Here is a 12,894-nt window from a genome sequence, read left to right on the forward strand (position 1 = left end):
AACAATAATGGAGAAGCATTAACATAGGATACAAGTCCCCATTATAAAGTAAGAAGTAAATAAATTGTAGGGCAAAGGCAGGGTCTCGTGGTCTTATGATATCAGAGAAAGAAGGTGGTGAATATTTTATTCCACATAATTATTATCTAATTATTACAATCCCAGATCAGACCCCAAAAGTGGCTAGGATATTGGACAGAAACCCCAATATTTTATTTTACTTTTGTAAGACTGTGATGAAAGGATACCTCGCTTCAGGAGTGATTGCACAAAGAAATAGTGATATGGAATATTAAAAAAAAACTTTATTACTGACACAGTATTGAAGTCTTTAACTTACAATTACCCCTTAAACAATACTATTTAATACAGTGAATACACTACCCTTAGCTGCTATTGCTCCATAGATTACAAAAGCAGGGAGGTTATGTTGGAGTTGTCTAGAACTTTGGTGAGGCCACAGCTGGAGTACTGTGTGCTATTCTGGTCGCCACATTATAGGAAGGATGTGACTGCACTGGAGGGGCTGCAGAGGAGATTCACCAGGATGGTGCCTGGGATGGAACATTTAAGTTTTTAAGAGAGGTTGGATAGGCTTGGGTTGTTTTCTCTGGAGCAGAGAAGACTGAGGGGTGACCTGATCGAGGTAGACAAGATTATAAGGGACATGGACAGGGTGGATAGGGAGCAGCTGTTCCCCTTAGTTGAAGGGTCAGTTACCAGGGGTACAAGTTCAAGGTACAGGGCAGGAGGTTTAAGGGGGGTTTGAGGAAAAACCTTTTTACCCAGAGGGTGGTGACGGTCTGAAATGCACTGCCTGGGCGGGTGGTAGAGGCGGGTTGCCTCACATTCTTTAAAAAGTACCTGGATGAGCACTTTGCATGCCATAACATTCATGGGCATGGGCCAAGTGCTGGAAAATGGGATTAGGAAGACATGTCAAGTATTTTTCAGGTGTTGGTGCTGACTTGATGGGCGGAAGGGCTGCTTCTGCACTGTCGTATTCTGTGATTCTGTGATCGTTGTTCCCACTTAAACAACAGGGGGAATAAATTTCAGCTTTCAATCCACTTTAACTCCAATGGCACAGAGGAGTACTTGCTTTCCAGAGATATTCTTTGAGAAAGAGAAACCTCTTGATACTGCTTTGAAGAAAAGATCTGACTAATGTCAGAACCACGCAGAAACTGGCTTTAGGTCTCCAGCAGATGCTTCTCAGCTGTTTTCAGGACCCCCATGCCTGAGACAAGTCTGCGCTGCTTTAAAGACTGTTAATGTATTTTAACTGTGCTGCAATAAGTGCAAAACCGCTTCACTTCTGGACACGGCTTCGTTCACCTACAAACTGGCCTGCTTTCTGCAAAATGCCTTATACCTCAGCAGTAGCCAGCAACAAAATCATCTTATCAAGCTGAAAATTAATTAACTCCACAGGGAATCCCCTTAATCAAAACAAAATTCCAGTTGCCCAATCTCTTCACAACGGTTTAAGTGCTCCCAAAATATACTTACCTTTCAAACTAGGAGTTTTTAAAAAAGCATGATGGAGGCAGACATACACACATTAACCCAGACTTTTAACACTTACTATAATCTATAATCTTACATTAACACTGAAATGAAAGGCAGCACGGTAGCAATGGTTAGCACTGCTGCCTCACGGTGCCGAGGTCCCAGGTTCGATCCCGGCTCTGGGTTACTGTCCGTGTGGAGTTTGCACATTCTCCCCGTGTTTGCGTGGGTTCCCCCCCCACAGTCCAAAGATGTGCAGGGTAGGTGGATTGGCCACACTAAATTGCCCCTTAATTGGAAAAAATGAATTGGATACTCCGAATTCCTGACAGCGTGGACCTCTCATGGTCCCGCCGTCTGGTATCCTCGCAGGGCCGCTGTGGACTCAGTCCAGAGCTGCCACAGTCAGGCTGGGGGAAATGTGTGCGGGCGGTCCTGGGTGCATGAGTGGCCGATGCTGGGCACTATTTTGCCGGTCCAGGTCCGCGGGCTCAGTCCTCTATGGAGCACATGCACGGCCTCTGACCCGGAAGTGCGCGGAGCAGTATCGGCAGCTAGAACTGAGAGCTCTACAGCAGCTGCCTACTAGCTCCCAGTAAGGTGGTGAATCTGTGGCGTTTTGACAGCAGTTTTCCTGGCATAAAAGACCACAGTTTTCCCGATGGCGTGGGGACTTAGTCCCAAAAACGGAGAATCCACCCTAGATTGTTTGGCTGGACATGTTGATGCTCGTGTCTATGCTCCTAGTGAGCTTCCTTCCACATTGCTTCATCTAACCAGATCCACACTATAGACTGCGTTCTCCACCCTGTGGCGCCGGCAATGCGGATCACGATTGGGAGGAGAATAGGGTGTCCAGCGGAGTCGAGGTTCGCACCAGGTGCCGAACCAGCCGCTAAGCCCCAGATCCTGCTGCTGGCGGGTTCAAGGTTTATGCCCGCTCACCAGCAGGAGGATCCATTTGCATTCACTTAGCCCGGCACCGGAGTCTCTGTGCCCGCTGGGTTGGGAATCACATGGGTCCAGATCACTGCTGGTATTTACCAGCGTGGCCCTGACGAGATGACCTCGCCATGGGCCAAGGGGGTAACCCCTTAAGGGAGTTGCACCCAAAGTCCACCTGAAGGAGACCCTCCCCCCGTACAATGCATGACCTGCCCACCCCTCCTCTACCAGAGCTCCCCTCATCCCACTCGAAAAGGCAGCCCTAAATTGGGATACCCCTAACAACCTCTTAGATAGGGAGACCTCTCCCACAGAGACCCCCTGAAAAGGGGACCATCCACAAGACCCCAAAACTAAAGGGACCCCCAGAGACTCCTTAACTAACAGCCTCCCCACAGGGACCCCTACCTAAACGCACACACCCAGAGTGCCCCTAACGAAAGGAAGTCCAAACAGAGCCCCAGAAAAGACACTCCTGTCTGGAAACTAGAGAGGATTCCAGACAGGGGCAGTGAATTAAAATACAGTTGTCACACTCACCTGGGCACATACCTGATGGCTCAGAGGAAGCACCACGTGTCCATTCCCGGAAAGAGAAAAGCAGTGAACTATGTGTGAACCCCACTGATCACAGCCCACCAAGAGAAATGAATTAACGGCTTCCAGCTAAAGGATCTGAGCGGGGCTTCTATCCACAGGGTCTCTGACGGGGGCGGGGTGCTTCTCAGGGGCTGGTGAGGGTCCCCATGTTCAGGGGTCTCTGGGGAGCAGGTGGGTCAGGCCACCCCTCCCCCCCGCACTTGGGGAAAGAGGGAGCATCCCGGAAAATCCGTGGGTGGGAACTGCTCTGCAATGCTGGGCTGTGGGTAGCCAGCTGGAGGAGCTCGCTATCGGAGCGCCCGCTCAAAATGGAGGCCCGATTGCAGGCTTCTTTCGGGAATCCCTTGTATTCCTCATCATGCATAAATTTGCACGGCGAGGGATACTGAATTGATTGGGAGTGCAAATCAGTTCCCGTTCACCTTCGGTGGGAGAACATATCCTCACTAATGGAGAGCCCTGACCTACTTCTTTCCGTCTTTAAAGTTTGTTTAAATCCATATTACCCCATTTCTGTCTCCACCTGTCGGTGCTATGCAGCATTAAGGTTCTGTGGTAGCAAAACAGAAATCTTTTTTTTTTTAAATAATTTTTATTGAAAGAGTTTTTCCATACAAACATTTACCCCTACTATTTTTTAAATTATATACAACACAATCCCTCTAGGCAAATATCCCTCCCTCGCCCGCCCCCTCGCGCGCACCAGTCCTCCCCCCCCCCCCCCCCCCAAGCAACAACTTAACAAACAAGGCAGCCTACAGTTTCAGACATGAGCAGCGAGCAGACTTGCCCGCGTTACAGTCGTGCATGTCCCCCCACGACCATTGCTGCCCCCCCCCCTCCCCTCTCCCCCCCCCCTCCCCTCCCCTCCCCTCCCCCCCCCCCGGGTTGCTGCTGCCTCGACCCCGAACGTCTATCTCTGATCTAAAAAGTCAAGGAAAGGTTGCCACCGCCTGGAGAATCCCTGTACCGACCCTCTCAGGGCAAATTTGATCCTTTCTAGCTGAATATAGCTAGCCATATCGTTAATCCAAGTTTCAACGCTTGGAGGCCTCGCGTCCTTCCATTGAATTAATATCCTTCGTCGCGCCACTAGGGACGCAAAGGCCAGTATTCCGGCCTCCCCAGCCTCCTGTACCCCCGGTTCTACCCCGACCCCAAAGATCGCAAGCCCCCATCCTGGTTTGACCCTGGACCCCACCACCTTCGACACCGTCCTTGCCACCCCCTTCCAGAACCCTTCCAGCACCGGACATGGCCAGAACATATGCACATGGTTCGCTGGGCTTCCCAAACATCTGACACACCTGTCCTCACCCCCAAAGAACCGGCTCATCCTTGTCCCCGTCATGTGAGCTCTATGCAGCACCTTAAATTGAATGAGGCTCAGCCTCGCACACGAGGAGGAAGAATTGACCTTCTCCAGTGCATCCGCCCACGTCCCGTCTTCTATCTGCTCTCCCAGCTCCCCTTCCCACTTGGCTTTCAGCTCCTCCCCTGATGCTTCTTCCGCCTCCTGCATTATCTTGTAGATGTCTGATATCTTCCCCCCTCCGACCCAGACCCCCGAGAGCACCCTATCACTCGCCCCCTTACTGGGGAGCAGGGGGAACCCCTCCACCTGCCGTCTAGCAAATGCCTTCACTTGTAAATATCTGAACATGTTTCCCGGGGGGAGCTCAAACTTCTCCTCCAGCCCTCCCAGATTCGCAAACCTCCCCTCTATAAACAGGTCCTTCAGCTGCCGTATGCCCACCCTGTACCAGCTCTGAAATCCCCCGTCGATGTTCCCCGGGATGAATCTATGGTTCCCTCTTATTGGCGCCACCAACAGACCTCCCATTTCCCCCCTGTGTCGCCTCCACTGCCCCCATATCTTGAGGGTGGCCGCCACCACCGGGCTCGTGGTGTACCTCGTGGGGGGGAGCGGCCATGGTGCCGTTACTAGGGCCCCCAGGCTTGTGTTGCCACAGGACGCCCTCTCCATTTGTTTCCAAGCTGCCCCCTCCCCTTCCATCATCCACTTGCGCACCATTGACACATTTGCCGCCCAGTAATACCCCGAGAGATTGGGTAGTGCCAGCCCTCCACTGTCCCTACTCCGCTCCAAAAAGACCCTCCTCACCCTTGGGGTGCCGTGCGCCCACACGTAGCTCATGATGCTACTCGTCACCTTTTTGAAGAAGGCCCTAGGGAGGAAGATGGGCAAGCACTGAAATAAAAACAGGAACCTTGGGAGGACCGTCATTTTGATTGACTGCACCCTCCCCGCCAGCGACAGCGGTACCATGTCCCACCTCTTAAATTCCTCCTCCATCTGTTCCACCAGCCTGGAAAAGTTCAACTTGTGGAGGGTCCCCCAGTTCCTTGCCACCTGCACCCCTAAGTACCTAAAGCTCTTTCCTGCTCGCTTGAAGGGGAGTCTCCCAATACCCTCTCCCTGGTCCCCCGGGTGTATCACAAAAACTTCGCTTTTGCCCAAATTTAGTTTGTACCCCGAAAAGTCCCCAAACTCTGCTAATAGTTCCATTATCTCCGGCATTCCCCCTTCTGGGTCTGCCACGTACAGCAGTAGATCATCCGCATACAGCGATACTCGATGTTCCTCCCCTCCCCTAGTCAGTCCTCTCCACCCCCCTGAACCCCTCAGTGCCATCGCCAACGGTTCGATCGCCAGTGCGAAAAGTAGGGGGGATAGGGGACATCCCTGCCTGGTCCCTCGGTGGAGCCCGAAATACTCCGACCTCCTCCCGTTTGTCACTACACTCGCCGTCGGGGCCGAGTAGAGCAACTTCACCCACTTAATAAACCCTTCCCCAAACCCAAACCGTTCCAACGTCTCCCACAGGTACTCCCACTCCACCCTATCGAATGCCTTCTCCGCGTCCAGCGCTACCACTATCTCAGCCTCCCCCTCCACTGCCGGCATCATAATTACATTCAGCAATCTCCGCACGTTCGTGTTGAGCTGCCGCCCCTTCACGAACCCCGTCTGGTCCTCATGGATTACCCCTGGCACACAATCCTCTATTCTAGCTGCCAGGATCTTTGCCAGCAACTTGGCATCCACGTTCAGAAGCGAGATAGGCCTGTAGGACCCGCACTGCACGGGGTCTTTATCCCGCTTCAGTATCAGGGAGATCAGAGCCTGCGACATTGTCGGGGGCAGAACCCTCCCCCTCTCGCGCCTCATTAAAGGCTCGTGCCAGTACCGGTCCCACCAAGTCCACATTTTTCTTGTAGAATTCCACCGGGAACCCATCTGGCCCCGGCGCCTTCCCCGCTTGCATCTGACCTATTCCCTTGACTAGCTCCTCTAGCCCTATTGGCGCCCCCAGCCCTTCTACCAGCCCCTCCTGGACCCTTGGGAACCTCAATTTGTTTAGGAAGTCCTCCATTCCCCCTCTCCTCGTCGGCGGCTCAGACCGATACAACTCCTTGTAAAAATCCCTGAAGACCCCGTTCACTTCTTGCCCCTTCTGTACTACCTTCCCGCCCCTCTCCTTCACTCCCCCAATCTCCCTAGCCGCATCTCGTTTGCGAAGCTGGTGTGCCAGCATCCTGCTCGCCTTTTCCCCCATACTCATAGACCGCGCCCTGTGCCCTTCTCCACTGCGTCTCTGCCTTCCTGGTGGTCAGCAGGTCGAACTTGACCTGCAGGCTGCGCCGTTCTCCCAGCAGCCCCTCCTCTGGTGCCTCCGCATATCTCCTATCCACTTCCAATATCTCCCCCACCAGCCTCTCCCTCTCCTGCCTCTCCTTTCTTTCTCTGTGTGCCCTTATGGAGATCAGCTCTCCCTTGATCACTGCCTTCAGGGCCTCCCAGACCATCCCCACCTGCACCTCCCCCGTGTCATTCAAGTCCAGATAGCTCTCAATGCTCTTCCGGACCCTTTTACACACCTCGTCGTCCGCTAACAGCCCCACATCCAGCCGCCACAGCGGGCGCTGGTCCCGCGCCTCCCCCATTTCCACATCCACCCAATGTGGTGCATGATCAGAGATCGCAATGGCCGAGTACTCAGCTTCCCGTACCCACGGGATCAGCCCCCTGCTCAACACGAAGAAATCGATTCTGGAGTACACTCTATGGACGTGGGAGAAAAAGGAATACTCCCTCGCCCTCGGCCTACCAAACCTCCATGGGTCTACTCCTCCCATCTGCTCCATGTACCCCCTCAGCACTTCTGCCGCTGCCGGCCTCCTATTGGTCCGTGAGCTCGATCTGTCTAGCCCGGGGTCCAGCACTGTGTTGAAGTCCCCCCCCATGATCAAGCCCCCTGCCTCCAGTCCCGGAATGAGGCCCAATAGGCGCCTCATAAAACCCGCGTCATCCCAGTTCGGGGCATATACGTTGACCATCACCACTTTCTCCCCCTGCAGCTTACCCTTCACCATCACATACCTACCCTCCTTATCCGCCACCACCTCCTCCGCCACGAACGACACCCTCTTTCCCACCAGAATCGCCACCCCCCGGTTCTTTGCGTCCAATCCAGAGTGGAACACCTGTCCCACCCACCCCCTTCTCAGGCGAACCTGGTCCACTACCTTCAAATGGATCTCCTGTAACATTGCTACATCAGCCTTCAGTCCCTTCAGGTGTGAGAATACCCTTGATCTCTTGACCGGCCCATTCAGCCCCCTCACGTTCCAAGTGATCAGCCGGGTCGCGGAACGACCCACCCCCTTCCCCTGCCGATTAGCCATGTCCCGTTCCCTGCTCGCCCCGGGTCGACCCTCCCCTTCTGACCCGCTCCCCATGGCGATGGCCCCCTCCCCCCACCTCTCCAGTCCTCCACTTCCCGTTTCTGGTCTTTCCAGCAGCAACCCGGTGTCCCTCCCTAACCCCCCCCCAGGCTAGGACCCCTCCTAGCCGCGATGTACCCTCCATCGTACTCCCGTAAGTCAGCTGGTTTGCGCTGACCCGGCTGCTCCTGCCACACTCCAACTCCCCCCGGCTCGGGGGGGGGGGGGGGGGGCTCCCCCCCCTTGCCACTCCTCCCTGGCCCCGCTCCAACGCGGGAAAGGTCGCCATTGCTAGCCACGCCCCGCACTCCTCCCCTCCCCCCTCCTCTGCCCCACGCGCGGGAAAACAGAGGAAAGCCCGCGCTTTCGCCCTGCCACACCCCACCCCGCCATCTTCAGTTCCACCCCCGTCCCTGTCCATGCCTGTAAAGAACCCCCCCTAGGAGCCCATATCCCCGATCTGCTCTCCCCCCCGTCCCGCCTCCCCAACTTAACATTATAAATAACAGATAGATAACAAATAACAATGTACTTAACAGTCGCCCTCTACCAAACAGTATAAATAACCATAAATAACCATGAATAACCACAATAACAATAACTAAGGGAAGTTGGCAAAGGGGGGAAAAAACATCAGAAGAAAAAAAAAACCCAAAGCAAGAGTTCAAGATCCAAACAGGGAAAGAAGAAGAAAAAAAAAGAAACCGTTCCAATAAGAGTTGCCCAGTTCCGACCCAGCCGAAAAAAAAAGAACCGCTTGTTCAGCTGAAAGTACCCGTTTGGACACGGCCGCCAAGTACCCCCTGGGTCTAATTCGAGTCCAGTTTCTCTTCCTGTACAAAGGCCCACGCCTCCTCTGGGGACTCAAAATAGTGGTGTTGGTTCCTGTAGGTGACCCACAAGCGCGCTGGCTGCAGCATTCCGAACCTGATCCTTTTTGCATGTAGCACCGCCTTCGTCCGGTTGTACCGGGCCCGCCGCTTAGCCACCTCCGCACTCCAGTCCTGGTAGACCCTCACCGTCGAATTCTCCCACTTACTGCTCCTTTCCCTCTTGGCCCACTCCAGCACTCTCTCACGATCGCTGAGTCGCTGGAACCGCACCAGCACTGCCCTCGGGGGCTCATTTGCTCTTGGCTTCCTAGCCATGACCCTGTAGGCCTCTTCCAGCTCCAGGGGCGAAGGGACGGCCCCTGCCCCCATCAGGGAGCTCAGCATTTCTGCTACGTATCCCGGGAGGTCTGACCCCTCCAGGCCTTCTGCCAGGCCCAAGATCCTCAGGTTCTTCCGCCTCATTCGGGTATCCAGCTCCTCAAAACGGCTCTGCCATTTCAGGTGGAGTGCCTCGTGCACCTCTACCTTTCCCACGAGGACCGTGGCCTCCTCCTCCCTCACAGTCATCTCCTGCTGCAGCTCCCGAATCGACGCCTCTTGGGTCGCCTGGGCTCCCATCAGCCTGGTGGTCGTCGCATTCATTGACTCCAAGAGCTCCATTTTCAGCTCCGTAAAGAAGCGCAGGAGAGCGGCCTGCTGCTCCTCCGCCCATTTCCTTCATTCCTCGGGTGCGCCACCGGCCGCCATTTTGGTCTTCTTCCCCCGCTTTTTTTGGGGAGCTGCTGTTGCTTTTTTTACCACCCCACTCCGGGTACCGACCATAAAGTTGGTCTGGTTCTCCTCAGGGAGCCTTCCCCCACCGGGATTTGTCCTTACAGCGCCGTTGGGGCCCTCCAATCGGCCCAAAAACACCTTTGTAGCAGGAGCCGCCAAACGTGCGACTTAGCTGGTCATAGCCGCAACCGGAAGTCGAAAACAGAAATCTAACCAGCCGTGTTTCCATGGACCCTGAGCCCTGCTTTTCCAAACCCTGTTTTAAAGTTTGCACTGTCCTTCAGCCAGTCTGTTTGAGGCTGGGTGGTTTGGGGCAGTGTGGATATGTCGCATCTGTAGACCGTCATAATACCCCCAAACTCCTCGCTGGTAAAGGGCGTGCAGTTATCCATGACCAGCACCTCAGGAATGCCGTGTGTACTGAATGATAGCTGAAGCTTCTTTTTTTTAAATAGTTTTTTAATAATTGGGTACTTTAAATGTATTTATTTATTTATTTTTAAATTTAGAGTACCCAATAATTTTTTTTCCAATTAAGAGGCAATTTAGCATGGCCAATCCACACATTCTGCACATCTTTGGGTTGTGGGGACAAAATCCACACAGACACGGGGAGAATGTGCAAACTCCACATGGACAGTGACCCAGAACCTGGGACCTCGGCGCCGTGAGGCAGCAGTGCTAATCACTGCGCCACGTGCCGCCCTGAGAGCTGAAGCTTCTTGATTGTCACCTTTGATGTCGTGGACGGCATCTTCTGGCCCTCAAGCCACTTTGAATGGGCATTTACAATGATCAGAAATATAGATCCCAGGAAAGGGCAAAGTCGGCATGAAGCCACACCCAAGTCTGGCCCCGACCACTTCTGCAGGTGAGAGGTGATGCGGGCGGTAGTGTCTACTGCTCTTGGCATACACTGCACTGTTGAGCCAGTTGCTCTATTTCACCATCTAGACCTGGCCACCAGACATAACTACTGGCGAGCATTTTCATCTTCAAAACACCTGGATGCCCGTTGTACAGATCTCGTACTACGGGGTCCTGACCCTGGCGAAGGACCTCAATGTGAGTTCCCCAAAGGAGGATGCTATCCTCGACACTAACTCCGATAGCTTGGTCGAAAAGGCCCATAATTCCTCATACAACCTTCAGTGCTGACTTCTATATAATCTGATATGATGGACTTTTGACAATACGAGGTCTTCCTGTTTCCACTTGCGGATCTGGGCTGCAGTAATCGGTAAAGTATCCATGAAATTCAGCGTGGCGACGACTTTGTCACTCTTAGGAGGAGATGGTGGGTGCCTCGGCATTGCATTAACAATCTGTGTGCCTGGCCGATGCTCGAGTTAGAGAGCCAGTTACGCTGCCAGTTAGAGAACCCATCTCTGGATCCTGGCAGGGGCTATCAGCAGGATTGCCTTGTCTTCTTTAAAGAGATTCAATTATGGTTGTGGTCCATCAGGATAGAAAAATAACATCTGTACATGTACAAGCAGAACTTTTTGAATGCGAATATCACGGCGTAGTTTCACTTCGCCGTGGCCAGCGAACCAATGTGATCGGTTATTCCTTACTGTCATTCATGCGATGTGACAACACGGCACCAATGCTGTACCGGGCATTGTCACACGTAACCACCAACGGCTAAGTGGGATTATAGTGCGTTAACAGGCCAGACAACGTCAATTGTCTTTTCACCTGAGCAAACGCTTCCTATTGGGGCGCTCTTCATTCCCACTCCAAGTGCTTTTTTAAGCAGGGTGTGTAGGTGAGTGAACATTGTCGTGAGGCCTGGCATGAACTTCCCAGAATAATTCATATGCCCCAGAAAAGAGCATGTTTCCGGAGTGGGAGCTCACGCCTTCTCTTCTACTGGGTGCAGACCATCCTGGTCTATGCAGTAGCCCATGTAGATGACCTCCCTGGCGTGGGACACACACTGAAAGATGGCTCAAGCCGATGATACTAAAAATGTTAATTGTGTATACTCATAAAGGCAATATTGGGTATCCATAGTCACATACTGTCTGGACTGGGAGCCCAATACCAGTTGGAGATATGCATGACTCATGTCCAGTTTTGTAAACTAATGACCCCCCCCCCCCAGCAAACTTTGCAGACAAGTCTTCGATCCGCGGCATTAAATACCTGTCCAATCAGGATATCCTATTCACGGTTAGCTGATAGTCATCGCAAAGCTCATCAGTTTTGACCAGTTTCAGTACGTGGACTACCAGTGCTGCTGAATTGGCGAACCTTACCGACCCGATGATCCCAAGGCCCTCCAGTAAGCCAAGATCTGCCTCGACCTTCGCCCGCAGCCCGTAATGGACTGGCCAGGCTCTAACACACCCGGGTTGCACCTCAGGGTCTACTTGTATTTTGGCCATGGCAGCCTTGATCATTCTCAAACTGGTTTGAAAAGCCTAGGGGTATTTCCCCAACACCTCGCAGAGGTCTCCATAGCACATCTGAAAAAGCGGCAACCCATCCTGGTGGAGGCATTGCAGCCAGTCGCGGCCAAGTAAACCGAGGCCAACAGATTCCTTCCCGTGGGTTGCCAGGCTCATCGTCGTCCCTGCTATGGTGAGCACTTCCCCTTTGCAGGTTATCAGTCTCGCTTCTGTATCCCGGAAGTTCAACCATTGTATCCCTGACCTAATTCTCGAATGTTTAGTTCCTGATGACTGAGACTGTGGCTCCTTTGTCCAACGCCATCTCCAGGGGATGAACATTTACTTGAACGGTGATCCAAATGGGGGCACCTCTGGGTGCTGAAGTGCAGTTCAGTTACATGTATTCTGCGTGGTTGGGCTGTTCAGATGAAAAGTCTGGGCTCCGGGTTGGCGTCTATCTTGAAAATGAAATGAAATGAAAATCGCTTATTGTCACAAGTAGGCTTCAATGAAGTTACTGTGAAAAGCCCCTAGTTGCCACATTCCGGCGCCTGTCCGGGGAGGCTGGTATGGGAATTGAACCGTGCTGCTGGCCTGCTTGGTCTGCTTGAAAAGCCAGTGATTTAACCCAGTGTGCTAAATCAGCCCCTGCCTATCTTAGGCAGAGCGGCAAGCCTGCTGGCTGCGCTGTGATTTTCTCTCTCTGTTTCTCCAGCCTCAAGCCCCACATCGACTGGAGTCGCTCTCTACCAATCCGGGGGAGGTACTCTGCCTGGCCATCGTGGTTCCAGACCAACGGACCTGGCTTTGGTAGTGTTCGACCCAGGGCAGGGCAGAGACCAGCGGTCTTGGTCCCACGCTGTTCACCTCCATCCCGATGACCCCTTGGAGCCCCACTCTCGATTGAAAATGAGATTTCCACAGCTTTTTTAAGGACCAACAATGGCACGGCCAGTAACTTCCTCTCGAATGCCATGTTGTTCACCAGGTAGTCTCGCAGCACCCTGGGAAGGCATGGGCCATAATAACAAAATTTAGCAAGTTTCCATAAGTGTGTCAAGAAATCATTTATAGACTCCCTG

The sequence above is a fragment of the Scyliorhinus canicula genome, chromosome 8, assembly GCF_902713615.1.
Source record: "Scyliorhinus canicula chromosome 8, sScyCan1.1, whole genome shotgun sequence".
In the NCBI taxonomy this organism is placed as follows: domain Eukaryota; kingdom Metazoa; phylum Chordata; class Chondrichthyes; order Carcharhiniformes; family Scyliorhinidae; genus Scyliorhinus; species Scyliorhinus canicula.